At 51.4% G+C, this 13380-nt stretch overlaps 1 protein-coding gene across 3 annotated transcripts in view; it reads left to right on the top strand.

Annotated features, from left to right (window-relative positions):
* The window catches only part of LOC115081229 (sphingosine 1-phosphate receptor 1-like), a 52946-nt gene that overhangs the window by 11220 nt on the left and 28346 nt on the right, over nt 1–13380 (top strand). The window contains exon 1 of one of the 3 annotated variants that reach the window (XM_029585772.1): nt 11735–12039. The exons of the other annotated variants lie outside the window; for them this stretch is intronic. The gene's annotated coding sequence lies outside the window, so the exon portion shown is untranslated. Of the gene's footprint in view, nt 1–11734; nt 12040–13380 lie in introns of those variants that run through there. 3 annotated transcript variants of the gene reach the window in all.

Genomic DNA, 13380 nt, shown 5'->3' with positions numbered 1-13380 from the left:
TCTAGGACTGGAGGGATCAGGGGATGGGAGCAGGAATACAGAGCCTGTCACCTCTAGGACTGGAGGGATCAGGGGACGGGAGCAGGGATACAGAGCCTGTCACCTCTAGGACTGGAGGGATCAGGGGACGGGAGCAGGGATACAGAGCCCGTCACCTCTAGGACTGGAGGGATCAGGGGACGGGAGCAGGGATACAGAGCCCGTCACCTCTAGGACTGGAGGGATCAGGGGACGGGAGCAGGGATACAGAGCCCGTCACCTCTAGGACTGGAGGGATCAGGGGACGGGAGCAGGGATACAGAGCCCGTCACCTCTAGGACTGGAGGGATCAGGGGACGGGAGCAGGGATACAGAGCCCGTCACCTCTAGGACTGGAGGGATCAGGGGACGGGAGCAGGGATACAGAGCCCGTCACCTCTAGGACTGGAGGGAGCAGGGGACGGGAGCAGGGATACAGAGCCCGTCACCTCTAGGACTGGAGGGAGCAGGGGACGGGAGCAGGGATACAGAGCCCGTCACCTCTAGGACTGGAGGGAGCAGGGGACGGGAGCAGGGATACAGAGCCCGTCACCTCTAGGACTGGAGGGAGCAGGGGACGGGAGCAGGGATACAGAGCCCGTCACCTCTAGGACTGGAGGGAGCAGGGGACGGGAGCAGGGATACAGAGCCCGTCACCTCTAGGACTGGAGGGATCAGGGGACGGGAGCAGGGATACAGAGCCCGTCACCTCTAGGACTGGAGGGAGCAGGGGACGGGAGCAGGGATACAGAGCCCGTCACCTCTAGGACTGGAGGGATCAGGGGACGGGAGCAGGGATACAGAGCCCGTCACCTCTAGGACTGGAGGGATCAGGGGACGGGAGCAGGGATACAGAGCCCGTCACCTCTAGGACTGGAGGGAGCAGGGGACGGGAGCAGGGATACAGAGCCCGTCACCTCTAGGACTGGAGGGAGCAGGGGACGGGAGCAGGGATACAGAGCCCGTCACCTCTAGGACTGGAGGGAGCAGGGGACGGGAGCAGGGATACAGAGCCCGTCACCTCTAGGACTGGAGGGAGCAGGGGACGGGAGCAGGGATACAGAGCCCGTCACCTCTAGGACTGGAGGGAGCAGGGGACGGGAGCAGGGATACAGAGCCCGTCACCTCTAGGACTGGAGGGAGCAGGGGACGGGAGCAGGGATACAGAGCCCGTCACCTCTAGGACTGGAGGGAGCAGGGGACGGGAGCAGGGATACAGAGCCCGTCACCTCTAGGACTGGAGGGAGCAGTGGACGGGAGCAGGGATACAGAGCCCGTCACCTCTAGGACTGGAGGGAGCAGGGGACGGGAGCAGGGATACAGAGCCCGTCACCTCTAGGACTGGAGGGATCAGGGGACGGGAGCAGGGATACAGAGCCCGTCACCTCTAGGACTGGAGGGATCAGGGGACGGGAGCAGGGATACAGAACCCGTCACCTCTAGGACTGGAGGGATCAGGGGACGGGAGCAGGGATACAGAGCCCGTCACCTCTAGGACTGGAGGGATCAGGGGACGGGAGCAGGGATACAGAGCCCGTCACCTCTAGGACTGGAGGGATCAGGAGACGGGAGCAGGGATACAGAGCCCGTCACCTCTAGGACTGGAGGGATCAGGAGACGGGAGCAGGGATACAGAGCCCGTCACCTCTAGGACTGGAGGGATCAGGGGACGGAAGCAGGGATACAGAGCCCGTCACCTCTAGGACTGGAGGGAGCAGGGGACGGAAGCAGGGATACAGAGCCTGTCACCTCTAGGACTGGAGGGATCAGGGGACGGGAGCAGGGATACAGAGCCTGTCACCTCTAGGACTGGAGGGATCAGGGGACGGGAGCAGGGATACAGAGCCTGTCACCTCTAGGACTGGAGGGATCAGGGGATGGGGGCAGGGATACAGAGTCCGTCACCTCTAGGACTGGAGGGATCAGGGGATGGGAGCAGGGATACAGGTCCTGTCTCATCTAGGACTGGAGGAATCAGGGGATGGGAGCAGGGATACAGAGCCCGTCACCTCTAGGACTGGAGGGATCAGGGGATGGGAGCAGGGATACAGAGCCTGTCAACTCTAGGACTGGAGGGATCAGGAGATGGGAGCAGGGATACAGAGCCTGTCACCTCTAGGACTGGAGGGAGCAGGGGATGGGAGCAGGGATACAGAGCCTGTCACCTCTAGGACTGGAGGGATCAGGGGATGGAAGCAGGGATACAGAGCCTGTCACCTCTAGGACTGGAGGGAGCAGGAGATGGGAGCAGGGATACAGAGCCTGTCACCTCTAGGACTGGAGGGAGCAGGGGATGGGAGCAGGGATACAGAGCCTGTCACCTCTAGGACTGGAGGGATCAGGGGATGGGAACAGGGATACAGAGCCTGTCACCTCTAGGACTGGAGGGAGCAGGGGATGGGTGCAGGGATACAGAGCCTGTCACCTCTAGGACTGGAGGGATCAGGGGATGGGAGCAGGGATACAGAGCCTGTCACCTCTAGGACTGGAGGGATCAGGGGACTGGGAGCAGGGATACAGAGCCTGTCACCTCTAGGACTGGAGGGATCAGGGGATGGGTGCAGGGATACAGAGCCTGTCACCTCTAGGACTGGAGGGATCAGGGGATGGGGGCAGGGATTCAGAGACGGATAGGTTCAGAGGACAGGTACATGGCCGCATTTGCAGGTGTATTTAGGTAAAATGTAGTTTTTTCAGTCTTTGCCTGAAGGGGGCAGCAGTGGGCATGAAATTTGGTCCTTTTGCAGATGCAGGGACCGTGCTTGCAGTCCCCCTGGTGCACTCTCTGTCCTTTGAAGGAAGCCTGGATCTGGTTATTTAGGGAGAGGGAGAGTGTGTGGGGAGCGATGCGTGGAACCAGTTTTCAGGAATTCTTGTTTAGGCTTCCAAACCTAAAGCACTGCTGGAACTGCCAAAAACATGCAGCAGCAGCTGAAACCACCCCATTAATAGCAATTAACCCAGGTTACCCTGGAAACGGAGTGAAAGCAAATGCCGAAAGCCGTCCGCAGATTGCTCCCCCCGCCTGGTGCCGCTGGTAACGGGTGCCGGATATCCTCATTCCTTTTGAGATGGGGCAGTGGCCCAGAAACTGTCTCTTCTCTTATCCCTATGTAAAATCTGTTGATGCTGAGGGAGCTGATCTCCTTGGATGCTGCTGGAAATCTCTTAACGTGACTGTGTAAAACACGTTGATGTGATGGAGATCTCTTGATCACTGGAGATATCTTGATGTGACTGTCTAAATCTGCTGTTGCCGATGGAGATCTTTGTTGCTGAAAATCTTTTGATGTGGCTGTGCAAATCTATTGATGTGGATGGAGATCTCCTGATCACTGGAGATCTCGTGACATGGCTGTGTAAATTTGTTGATGCTGATGGAGATCTCTTGATCACTAGAGATCTCTTGATGTGACTGAATCTGATGCTATTGGAGATCTCTTCATCACTGGAGATCTCGTGATATGGCTGTGTAAATCTGTTGATGCTAATGGAGATCTCTTGATCACTAGAGATCTCTTGATGTGACTGAATCTGATGCTGATGAAGATCTCTTCATCACTGAAGATCTCTTGATATCGCTGTGTAAATCTGTTGATGCTGATGGAGATCTCTTGATCACTAGTGATCTCTTGACATAGTTGTGTAAACCTGTTGATACTGATGGAGTTCTCGATCACTAGCAATCTCTTGATGTGGCGGAGTAAATCTGATGCTAATGGAGATCTCTTGACGTGGCTGTGTAAATCTGTTGATGCTGCTGGAGATCTCTTGATGTGGCTGTGTAAATCTGTTGATGGGGATCTCTTGACATTGCTATGTAAATCTGATGCTTATGGAGATCTTTTGATCATTAGAGATCTCTTGACGTGGTGGTGTAAATCTGATGCCGCTGGAGATCTCTTGATGTGGCTGTGTAAATCTGTTGATGCTAATGGAGATCTCTGTTGCTGGAAATCTCGATGTGGATTTATAAATCTGTTGTTGCTGATGGAGATCTCTTGATGTCACTGGAGATCTCTTAACGTGATTGTGTAAATCTGTTGATGCTGATGGAGGTCTCTGTTGCTGGAAATCTAGATGTGGATTTATAAATCTGTTGTTGCTGATGGAGATCTCTTGATGTCACTGGAGATCTCTTAACGTGATTGTGTAAATCTGTTGATGCTGATGGAGGTCTCTGTTGCTGGAAATCTCGATGTGGAATTATAAATCTGTTGTTGCTGATGGAGATCTCTTGATGTCACTGGAGATCTCTTAAAGTGATAGTGTAAATCTGTTGATGCTGATGGAGGTCTCTTATGTTGCTGCTGGAGATGCCAATGCTGTCAGCGCTCTACTGAGGTACCTGGGGTCTCAGATACATTATATTAGTGGCAGCGAACCTCTGACACCTGTGTATGAGCTTACCGCACCCAGAAGGTTCATTCCCGAAGGGAAAAGAAAAGAAAGAGGTCCTTGTGATTCTGGCAGACACCCACCTGATCATTCTGTGTGTTTGGCACAAGGGCACAAAACGGTTCCCTGCTCTTTGCCTCAGGTGGACTCTTGGATAGATTGCTGGGACAGATAATGATGGGAATTCAGTTGAGCAATGTTGAAGGCCTTAAGACCAACATTGGGGAAAAGGCAGAATATCAACTGTTCCTAAATAACTCAATGATAAATAATAGGCAGAAGAGAGAAGCAAATAGAGAGCATTAACTTAGTCTTTTATTGGTCGTTCCACCCCTGTATCTACCAGCCATCTCGAGGTCCAGCTCTTGCTACGTAGTACCTCTCAAAAGAAAATAAGAACCGCCGTTCTGGGGCAGAGCTAGGGCCTATCAAGCCCAATATCCTGTTTCCAACAGTGGTCAATCCATGACACAAGTGCCTGGCAGGATCCTGGACAGTAGATAGATCCCATGCTGTTAATGCCCAGGGATACGTAGTGGCTTCCCCTTTTAATAACAATTTATGAACTTTTCCTCTAGAATCTTGTCCAAATCTTATTCAACCCAGCTATCCTAACAGCTTCAATCACATCTTCCAGCAATGAATTCCAGAGCTTAATTGTGTGTTAAGTGAAAAAACATTTTCTCCAATTTCTTTTAAATGTGCTAGTGAGTAACTTCATGGAGTGCCCCCTCATCTTTGCCTTAGCTGAAAGAGTAAACAACTGATTTATGTTTATCCGTTCCACTTCACTCATGATTTTATAGACCTCTATCTCATAACCCCTCAATCTTCTCGTCCAAAATGAACAGCCCTAACCTGTTTAGTCTTTCCTCATAGGGAAGCTGTTCCATCCCCTTTATCATTTTGGTTGCCCTTCTCTGTACCTTCTCCATCACAATTATATCTTTTTTGAGATGCAGCGACCAGATGCAGTATTCAAGGTGCGGTCTCACCATGGAGCGATACAGAGGCATTATGACATTTTCCGTTTTATTCGCCATCTCCTTCCTAATATTTCCCAACATTCGGTTTGCTTTTTTTGACCGCCGCAGCGCACTGAACCGAGGATTTCAATGTTTTGTCCGCGATGTCGCCTAGATCCCTTTCCTGGGTGGTGACCGGAGCAACCATTAGTCAACCATTCACTAAAATTTGGGGAGGCGCCGGCAACCCTGACAACGTAACTCATCCCGCAGTCTTCTCTTCCATGGTAACCTGGAGGTCAAGCCAGGAATAAGGTGCCCGGTGGTGTCAGCGACTTCTAAAGGTACAGACCGAGTGCCTGTTTATAAGAGCACCACACACACACACACACACTCTCACACACACTCACACACACACACTCTCACACACACACACTCTCACACACACACACACACACACACACACTCACACACACACTCACACACTCTTTCTCACACACACACACTCTCACACACTCACACACACACACTCACACACTCTCACTCACACACACTCTCACACTCACACACACTCTCACACACACACACCGCCTATAAGGACAGCCTCATTGGGAATGGGAGCCTGGGGTCTTTTTTTCCCTCCCTTGTGGACAGTCTGTGCACTTCTCCTGGGCAGGGATGGGCAAGGGTTAAAAATAGGAGACTAGAAAGGGGGAATTTTCTCTCTGCAGACCCGAGCCGCCAGCAGCGTCTGTCTCTCGCTTGTAGCCCTGCCAGAGGGGACCTTGCAAGGGTTGCCTTTCTTCTCCTCGCCCCTGCCTCTGGAGATCCAGGCCGGGCCCCCAGCTGTCAGACTAAAGCACCCCCCCCATAAATCCTCGGGGCATGGCAGACTGCAGGGCGTCGTGGCCGGAGGCTTCCCCCAGCTGGGGGCCGGCAGCTGGAGTCAGGTGGCCGAAGGACTGGGATTCCACCAGGCTCTCTCCTCCCTCCCGCAGGAGACGAGAGGCCGCTGTATCCATTCCCCATTTCTCCGCACACCCGGGCCAGACGAGAGTTACAGACACCGGTCTAACACCCCCTGGTGCTGTTCCGCTCTGCTAGCAACCCCCCTCGGTTCTGGAGAGAGGAGGAGGAGGAGGGGTGGGAGCAGGGGGGCGGGTTCTGGGGTACCGGTCAGTTCCCAAGGTGGGTACAACTGAGGAAGGTTCAGAAGTACAGCCCTATATCAGGGGGTGGGGGGAGGGGCAGGAGGAATGTGATTTATGGGGCATGCTCAGCCTAGCTATGTCTACCATACGTGGCCTTGAGCAAGTCACTTTATCTCCCTGTGCCTGAGTTCCAGTCTCCGGCTCTGTCACTGCCTCTGTGTGTGACCATGGGGGAAGTCACTTATCTCACTGTGACTGAGTTCCAGTCTCCGGCTCTGTCACTGCCTCTGTGTGCGACCTACAGGAAAGTCACTTTATCTCCCTGTGCCTGAGTTCCAGTCTCCGGCTCTGTCACTGCCTCTGTGTGCGACCTTGGGGGAAGTCACTTTATCTCCCTGTGCCTGAGTTCCAGTCTCCGGCTCTGTCACTGCCTCTGTGTATGAGCTTGGGGGAAGTCACTTTATCTGTGTTGCTGACGGTGTAGCAGGGTCCAGAGTGCCGAGGATCCAGTGCGCTGGGATAGTGGGTCAAACACTTAAGACTGGCCTGATGCTCCCCTCAGAAAAATGGGTCACCTCTTATCCCTTCAGGTCCACAGAGGTTACTTCCTGGTTTTGAGAGGAGGTTGTTTTAAAGTGCTGTGGAGATCCCACAGGTGCTGTGGCCCCGGGGGGAGCTGGGCTAAAGAATTTTATCAGCAGACTCCATCCTGCCACCCCCCCCCCCCCCCCGGCTGCGACACTGACGGTGGTGGCCGTGTCATACGCTAACGTGTCCTGACTTGACTGGAGTTCCGGGATCCCATAGAAAAGGGGCCAGGAGGGAGGAACGTTCTCAGAGTCACCACAGGGAGGGTCTGAATGCCCATCCTTTCACTTCAAAACCACATTTACTGCTGTGAAAGGCGGAGCGAGAATAAAGAAGCTTTCAATTTTCCCACAACAGAGGCAGGAAAGAACGTTATTCCCTCACCAGTGGCATCCCCCTCTTATAAATATCTCTTCCCCTCCTCATTCACCTCCATAGACTTCAATGGTGTCACCCTCTTATAAATATCTCTTCCCCTCCTCATTCACCTCCATAGACTTCAATGGTGTCACCCTCTTATAAATATCTCTTCCCCGCCTCATTCACCTCCATAGACTTCAATGGTGTCAACCTCTTATAAATATCTCTTCCCCTCCTCATTCACCTCCATAGACTTCAATGGCGTCACCCTCTTAAATATCTCTTCCCCTCCTCATTCACCCCCGTAGACGTCAATGGCGTCCCCCTCTTAAATATCTCTTCCCCTCCTCATTCACCTCCATAGACTTCAATGGCGTCACCCTCTTAAATATCTCTTCCCCTCCTCATTCACCTCCATAGACTTCAATGGTGTCACCCTCTTATAAATATCTCTTCCCCTCCTCATTCACCTCCATAGACTTCAATGGTGTCACCCTCTTATAAATATCTCTTCCCCGCCTCATTCACCTCCATAGACTTCAATGGTGTCAACCTCTTATAAATATCTCTTCCCCTCCTCATTCACCTCCATAGACTTCAATGGCGTCACCCTCTTATAAATATCTCTTCCCCTCCTCATTCACCTCCATAGACTTCAATGGTGTCACCCTCTTATAAATATCTCTTCCCCTCCTCATTCACCTCCATAGACTTCAATGGGGTCACCCTCTTATAAATATCTCTTCCCCTCCTCATTCCCCTCCATAGACTTCAATGGCGTCACCCTCTTAAATATCTCTGCCCCTCCTCATTCACCTCCATAGACTTCAATGGCGTCACCCTCTTAAATATCTCTTCCCCTCCTCATTCACCCCCATAGACGTCAATGGCGTCCCCCTCTTAAATATCTCTTCCCCTCCTCATTCACCTCCATAGACTTCAATGGCGTCACCCTCTTAAATATCTCTTCCCCTCCTCATTCACCCCCATAGACGTCAATGGCGTCCCCCTCTTAAATATCTCTTCCCCCCACCTCATTCACCTCCATAGACTTCAACGGTGTCACCCTCTTAAATATCTCTTCCCCTCCTCATTCACCTCCATAGACTTCAATGGCGTCACCCTATTAAATATCTCTTCCCCAACTCATTCACCTCAATAGACTTCAATGGTGTCACCCTCTTAAATATCTCTTCCCCTCCTCATTCACCTCCATAGACTTCAATGGCGTCACCCTATTAAATATCTCTTCCCCAACTCATTCACCTCAATAGACTTCAATGGTGTCCCCTTCTTAAATATCTCTGCTCCATCTCATTCACCTCCATAGACTTCAATGGCGTCACCCTCTTAAATATCTCTTCCCCTCCTCATTCACCCCCGTAGACGTCAATGGCGTCCCCCTCTTAAATATCTCTTCCCCTCCTCATTCACCTCCATAGACTTCAATGGCGTCACCCTCTTAAATATCTCTTCCCCTCCTCATTCACCTCCATAGACTTCAATGTTGTCACCCTCTTAAATATCTCTTCCCCTCCTCATTCACCTCCATAGACTTCAATGGTGTCACCCTCTTAAATATCTCTTCCCCTCCTCATTCACCTCCATAGACTTCAATGGCGTCACCCTCTTAAATATCTCTTCCCCTCCTCATTCACCTCCATAGACGTCAATGGCATCCCCCTCTTAATAAATATCATTGTAATTACTGGGCTATGAATCTCTCTTGTTAGTGATGCAGCCGGTCAATCAACCATTTCTTAGATAAACTTTACCAAACTGTCTCTCCCCCACAGTCCTGACTATTCTGTCCATGGAAACCTCTTTCAGGGGGAGGTTCGCTTTTCTTCTTTTCTGACTCGGCTCCCCGCAGGGAACTGGACAGGGCGTGCTCCGACCTCTGTAAATTCTGTAAGGGCGGGAGCCTGTGCCGTGGGATTGGGGTGAGGATCCTCTGATGCCACTGGGCCACGGAACCTTTTGCAGAACATGCTCTGCCCCATGACCTGGTTCTGGATGGAGACTGGTCCTGGTTGGTTTTTTTTTGTTTTGTTGTGTTTTGCCCTTGCATCCCAGTGCATGTTGGTATATGTAGTCCCTGAGCCTACCGCTGGGAATCCAGGGCTGCGGATAGCGGGGTTGTCTCTGAGATTTTTTTTTAATACTGGGGAGGACTTTCAGGTGGGTGGAGCAAGCAGTAGAACTGAGTTACGCAGACTATCGTAAGTCCTTACATCTAGCTTTGCCCAAGGAATCGTTACAAGTTTTACATCCTTCTTCAAAATGCAGCTCCTGGAATGATAATGGGGAGGGGGGCTCGGATAGAGAGAGGCCCAAACCTTTTTTTAAATGCAGCAGTGCAGCTGCACTAACAGCTTTCACCACATCCTCGGGCAACACTCTTGCATTAGCGCTCACATTGTCTCCCTAACTTGCATTGGTCAGAACACGATTTACTAGTTGTTTCTTCTTACAAAACGTTTAGGCTGCAGATTGTGCTCTTTTGCAGGAGCATTGATATGATAAGTTTCAGCCAGCGAGGTTCTAGAGGAAGAAAATTATTTACATTTTAGGGAAAATCCTGAAAGCATTGTTTAGTTTGATTTGTTTTTTAGGAAGGTTTATGCAGGTGTTTATATTTTTATCGCTTTTTTATGTTTGTCATTTTTTATTGAATGATGGTTTTTTTTTTTTTTGTTTTAATGTAATTCGCTTCGATCGATTTTATTGGAATCTTAACGGATCACCAGACTTTAAATAAATCAAATCAAATCTCCCTCCTTGGCGCCATCAGTGCTGTGAACAAAACTCACGGCACTGGTGAGCACCGGGGAGGGAGTGGGAGGGCTCCGAGACCCCCCGCCCGCTGACAAACAGTGTACCGAGCCCCGGCACCCGCGCCCGGACTGGCACTGCTCGCGGAATAACGCCGAGGAAGCCGTAGCGTGGCCCGGCAACCCGCGCTGGAGTGATACCCGGTGTCGTGAATGGTCCAGACCGCGGCTGCTATCCAGTCTGGGTTTTTACCCTCCTCAATAGTTCCTCCCCGCCCCCCCCCCCCCCCCCCACAACCCATCATGTCCAATGCCTCTGCCGGTGCATGGTAGGGAGCGCCATGTGGTACCGGTACCGGGACAGGACGCCCTGCACTTGTGCACGCCCCGCAGCCTCCCCCTTTCCCCAGTGAGCTCCTCCGGAAGCCCTGCAGCTCTTAAGGGAGCAGGCAGGATCCTCCTGGGGAATGGGGGAGGAATGAAATCCTCGCCTCCTCCTTATTATTGCTCTTGGAGTCCGGCCCTTTACTGGCTTTGCCCTGGAGAAAAAAAAAAAAAACAAAAAACAGAAAAATAAAAGTTCTTCCAGACTTGTCGAAGCACGTATGGTATCATACAAACATAGCCAGAGACATTTCAGAGAGAGAGTTGTGTGTGTGAGAGAGAGAGAAAATGCTTCTGTACAGGTCATTGGCAAAACATCAGCTGGAATACTGTGTCCTGGAGGCCCTGACCTCTGATAAGATACAGGCAGGCTGGAGATGGTCTAGAGAAAGTCTGCACCAAATGGGATTAGACTTAAGGACCTAAATCTGCACACACAAGAGACGAGGAGAGACAACAGGGATGTGATAAGTGAGATTCAGATACTGCAGAGGTATAGAAGGGGCATAGGGTGCACACGTTTTTCAGGGGAAGGAAGGTCTAGAGGTCACAGGGCGGGAGAAGTAACGTTAGGAGATGTTTCTTCACAGAAAGGGTGCTGGATGGGCTCCCCGGGGTAGGCGATGGCGGAGGTGAGAAGCGCCGTCTGATAATCAGAGGGCGGGGAGGGCGTAGATGGAAAAATAAAAAAATCTTGTTTTGTCTCGTTATGTTGTCTTCTGTCGTTTCGTTTTCTGAAACAAATCGCTTCATTCGTTCCTTTTCGTTTCAGCGTGCGCTCTCCTTTCATGACATATGCTCTCTTACTAAGTCGGCATAGCATTTTGTTTGCTCTTTTAGTTCCGGGTGGGCACAGAATGAGCGTTGCTATCAAAGACGGTTCCCTGTCGCCTCTAAGCGCCTGCACAGCGCTGCGTGCGTCGGGGCCGCAAGGGCCCTTCCCAGCTGGATTCGCGCCAACCTAGAAACCCGGCTGGCAGATCGAGACCGCGAGGCCCGTAGGACCCTCCGCCCGATTCCTTTCCTGGTGCGGCAGCGCCATCCTCCGCTGACCTCCCCGGCTTTCCTGGGGGGGGGGGGGGGGGGGGGGCCGCTCCACGCCTCCTGCCCGTTCACGCCTTGAAGAAATATTTCCGTAGGTTACGCCTGAGTCTGCATCGTTCATCAGCACAGGAAGACTTGGGGTTTTGTTTTGTTTTGTTTTTATGCCCGGGCGAACGTTTATTTAATTGGGTGAAAGGTCCTTGGGAAAAAAACATAAGAATGCACTAAGTGATTCCTCCCTCCCCATGGAGGACGGGTGACCAGTGGGGATGCAGCACGCCGGCGGCCCCCGTGAGGCAGGGGAGAGAGGACCGGGGCTGCCCCGGAGACCGGCGCCCATGGACGCGGCCAGGACAGGTGAGCGGGGGGGCTGGGGGATGGGATTAGTCGCGATCTGAAGGGCGGCTTTCCCGGCGCGTTGGATTTTAGGTTCTTAGGTTTTTTTTTCGCTTAAAGTTGGGATCCACTTCCTGGTACCTGTCATTTCAGTAAAATGGATTGCGCTTCACGGACGCGAGTTGGACGCGGCTTGCATTTGCCTGCCATTTAAATACAGTATCGAGCGGTAGGTGATCCAGACTGTGCCTGCGGCAAACGCGGGTGCGCCCGGCACTAACGCACCTCTTTCTACCGCACCTTACTGCATCGGCCTGCCAATGTTTTAATGAGATTTACTTTTTTTGCACGGCTCCATCAGTGTACACAGCTCTGTACAAGATAAATGCCATAATGCCTCTGTATCGCTCCATGGCGAGACCGCACCTTGAATACTGTGTACAATTCTGGTCTCTGCATCTCAAAAAAGATATAATTGCGATGGAGAAGGTATAGAGAAGGGCAACCAAAATGATAAAGGGGAATGGAACAGCTCCCCTATGAGGAAAGGCTGAAGGAGGTTAGGGCTGTTCAGCTTGGAGAAGAGACGGCTGAGGGGGGATATGATAGAGGTGTTTAAGATCATGAGAGGTCTAGAACGGGGAGATGTGAATCTGTTATTTACTCTTTCGGATAGTAGAAAGACTAGGGGACACTCCATGAAGTTAGCATGGGGCACATTTAAGACTAATCGGAGAAAGTTCTCTCTCACTCAACGCACAATAAATCTCTGGAATTTGTTGCCAGGGGATGTGGTTAGTGCAGTTAGTGTAGCTGGGTTCAAAAAAGGTTTGGATAAGTTCTTGGAGGAGAAGTCCATTAACTGCTATTAATCAAGTTTACTTAGGGAATAGCCACTGCTATTAATTGCATCAGTAGCATGGGATCTTCTTAGTGTTTGGGTACTTCCCAGGTTCTTGTGGCCTGAATTGGCCTCTGTTGGACACAGGATGCTGGGCTTGATGGACCCTCGGTCTGACCCAGCATGGCATGTTCTTATGTTCTTAAATAATCTTACTAGCCAGCTGTTTTATGCTGTTTGTTTATTTATTTTATTTGTTTAAAATCTTTTATGTGCTGCTTATACGATGGTAGTGGGTCTGACATTCATAATTGAAAACATAAGTCAAACAAGCGTTAAAACAAATTCAGGTCAAAACAGACATAAAAGATCAGTAAGCGATTAGCTGTGTGAAAAGGGGGGGTGGGTGGATAATTGGAGCCGAGTTGTGTTCCTGGTGTGGTGCCCCGGATAGGAATGGAGAGGCGGCTGGGGGGGTAATTTTATTCCTCCTCCCTATTGCCCTGCCTTTCTGGAAGGTA

The sequence above is a fragment of the Rhinatrema bivittatum genome, chromosome 19 (genome assembly GCF_901001135.1).
Source record: "Rhinatrema bivittatum chromosome 19, aRhiBiv1.1, whole genome shotgun sequence".
Taxonomy (NCBI): Eukaryota; Metazoa; Chordata; class Amphibia; order Gymnophiona; family Rhinatrematidae; genus Rhinatrema; species Rhinatrema bivittatum.
This window is presented reverse-complemented; position numbering and strand designations above follow the sequence as displayed.